The sequence below is a fragment of the Macrobrachium nipponense genome, chromosome 12 (genome assembly GCF_015104395.2).
Source record: "Macrobrachium nipponense isolate FS-2020 chromosome 12, ASM1510439v2, whole genome shotgun sequence".
Classification (NCBI taxonomy): domain Eukaryota; kingdom Metazoa; phylum Arthropoda; class Malacostraca; order Decapoda; family Palaemonidae; genus Macrobrachium; species Macrobrachium nipponense.
The window spans coordinates 21510827-21514261 of record NC_087205.1 but is presented as its reverse complement, the minus strand read 5'-3'; the positions used below and the strand labels follow the sequence as shown (position 1 = coordinate 21514261).

Below are 3435 nucleotides of genomic sequence, written 5' to 3'. Positions count from 1 at the left end.
TATATGTATATGTATTTATATATATATAAATATATATATATACATATATATATACATATATATACACTATATATATACATATATATATACATATATATACTACCATGTATACATATATATATAATATATATATATATATATATATACATACACACACACACACATATATATATATATATATATATACACATATACACATATATATATATATATGTATATATATATATATATATGTATATTATATATATACATATATGTATATATATATATATATGTATATATATATAAATATATATATATATATATATTTATAAATATATATATATTATATATATAACTGAATGAAAAAACTGGAACGTGATGAATATTTAGTATAAATAAATGAAGGCAAAAGCCACGAAGGGAAACAATAGAGTACCCCATTGTTTCACTTTCCTTCGTAGTTTTTGCCTTTATTTATGCATATATACACACACATACACTAATATATGCATATGAAGTCGTGGCTCTCTATACTGACAACAAATATCTTAACTATACTTATAGTTCCCAGAGTAAAATCAAAATTGCGACTTAATGACAAACATTCTTTAATAGATCATCTTACTCGACATAATCTCTACAAGAAAGAAGTCTTAAAAATATTCATGATTAATCCAGCTGTTCAAGATCATTTGCCCAAATGTTTACTGTCATTATGAAATAAATGTTTACTGTCATTATGAAATAAAATTAAGTTCATTTGGCAATTTTGCGTCATACCAATTTCTCTCTCTCTCTCTCTCTCGTCTTTTATGTATATTTTAAGCGATTTCCTTTTTATAAACACGGACAAATAGAATACAGACTACCTCTCTATGTTCACTTGTGTATATTAGATTATATTTTAACAAGATTTTTTTTTAATAAACGCGCACACATACAACACAAACCCGATCCCCCCCTTTCTCTCTCTCTCTCTCTCTCTCTCTCTGACCGTTTTAGTAGTTGTTACTTCATTCAATTTCTGTTCGAATTCTAGTCTCTCTAGTTAGTTTCTTTATATCTATTAGAATCCCTCTCGCTCGCTCGCTCTCTCTCTCTCTCTCATGATGGAATGACCTTACACTTATTCTCATATAGTAGTTTCTTTAATCATGTTCTAAGACTTATTATAGTTACATACTATAGTGTGGCCCCGTAAACATCTCTATTTTGGCAATCTTTGCACCACACACTTTCTTTATACATAAGCAAATTATTATGCAGCACAACAGTTTTTCTGAGCAATACTAGCCACCATGTTTGTCGTAAGACACTCTACAGTGTGGTGTAACACTTACCTCCTTAATTTCCTTTAACTAAATTTCCTTAATTAAAAAATTATGGGGTAACAGGAACAAACAATGCTTGCATAAGGCAACCAAGGGAATTGCAACAGTGCACTTTAATTATATAGCTCTATTTAAAACAAATTTTTAGAAACTTTTCTAATGCAACAGCCCACAACAAATTCCAAATCCATCAACAGATACAGATAGCTATAGCAATGCTGAGAAAACTTAAAATAAAGCCAATATATCCTTACATCATCTAGAAATTTAAAGTAAACTTCAAAACTCTAGTTACTTTACCGAGGCAGAGACGGTGCCACCTTTCAACGTGGAGGTCCTAATAAATATGTCAGCAGTTTTTATGCTTTACTAGTCTACATTCACGATATTCAAAAATCTTAAATTTTAGACAACTGAAGTTACTAAACTAACACCACACCTTTTATAACCAATTTGAACTTTCTACCATATGAAATTAAGATAATCAGGAAATTAGAAGAGTGAACCAATTCTCAAAATTAAATCTTACCAAATTTTGAATTTAAGGTAAAAATCACTTAAAACAATCATTCGCATAACTACAAATTCTGTTTTTACAAAACCGATATGGGATTGCGTAAAATACAAAAGAAACTACTAGAAAATAGATTTTCTTTATTGAAGAAACAGAATTTCAGTGAAAAGTTATATTTCCCTGGAGACTCAAAACCAGAACTTACTGGAGACGCCCAGCCGTGACAATCTTAATTCATGAAGGTCCACCTCGTGAAGTTTCAAGTTTTTTTCAGAAAGACAAAGTAGTAAGGAGTTAACAGTTAATTCCTTTGATTATACCAGTGGGGTTGATACCTTTGACTATCCTCAACCAGTAGGGTTAGTTCCTTTTGATGTGTTGCCAGCACAACCTGCCAAGAGTATTCAGTTAGCCAAAACTGCTCACTTAAAAAGGAGTTAATTAGCCAAAATCGCTCACTTACAAGTTAATTAAAACTTAAGACTATTCACTTTTAGTGATAACCGAAAGATACGCTATAGTGGCACTAAAAACACTGTGGCACTTAAAATACTGAAATATCAAATTAAAAAAAAAGTTACTTGCTTACTAACCGAATGAGGTAAAAAACAAAAGCATTCCTAGCAAGAATTAATTTATTTGAAGAGGACTACAAAGGTTAAAAGAAATGATCGAACTGTTTCATAAAAGTGTTTTACGTTACTGGTTCCTTAAGCTAACGTAAAATCTAAAGTGAAAATAAAGTCACTGGTTCCTTTTACATGTAAAATCCAAAGCAATACTTTCAAAAATATCATAAGAGAACAAAAAATGTGGCAAGCCCCTCTTTATGTACGGTAGACTAAGTCTTCCGTACACCAAGAGGACAACCTCCCCACGTCAGGGGCGCCGCCCCTGAAGGAGGAGGTTTAACTTGCCGACAAATAGATCATGACAGACAGACACTAAAGTTACTCACCTCTGAACTCTGAAGGGAAAAATATTTACCAGGAAAGTCCCACGAAGTGATATCTGCTTCACGCCCGAAATAAAGACCTGATGTCCCAAATCTGAAAGAAGGTTAATAATGCAAATTTTCGTAACCAACTCAATAATGTCAGCTTCATTATAATCTTAGCGCTTTTGAGGGGATAGAAATAAGAAGACATTAAAGTATCCAGAGTTCACATAACTTACAGTAATTAATATAACTCCACAATAGTAGAATAAGTTTCCCAGGAAGGGCTTTACCTACAACGAAGAACACAACAAAGAACGAGAACTTTACAATTATGCAAAACGGATAATCAGATCGCTGAACTACCGTATTGTCGTCTAAACTCTCTTCACTATTGAGGTACTCCTTGCGAATGAGTAGATTTTGTTCTGTCATTCCGACGAGAAACTGACAACGGAGAATCAAGGATGACGGCAACGTGAAGTAACGTTTCCTACAAGGACCCTTCAGTTTGTCTAATGACCGATAGATGGCAGTAACTTTCAAATGATTTTAGGATGAAGTTGCTATAACTTCCATCATCCCACCTCTCTCTCTCTCTCTCTCTCTCTCTCTCTCTCTCTCTCTCTCTCTCTCTTGTCTTCCAATAGGTCAGTCTGGTCTCTGGTGAA

The 3435-nt window shown here is 32.4% G+C and overlaps 1 long non-coding RNA gene across 2 annotated transcripts in view; it reads right to left on the bottom strand.

Moving 5' to 3' along the window:
* Window positions 1–3164, bottom strand: part of LOC135224960 (uncharacterized) — an 11684-nt gene extending 8520 nt beyond the window's left edge. Inside the window, exons 1-3 of one of the 2 annotated variants that reach the window (XR_010316847.1) lie at window positions 3004–3164; window positions 2786–2876; window positions 2033–2218 (exon numbers count right to left, since the gene is read on the bottom strand). This is a non-coding gene — a long non-coding RNA (uncharacterized LOC135224960). Of the gene's footprint in view, window positions 1–1954; window positions 2219–2785; window positions 2877–3003 lie in introns of those variants that run through there. The other variant, XR_010316846.1, reaches the window with a different exon arrangement.
* Between the last annotated feature and the right edge of the window lie 271 nt (window positions 3165–3435).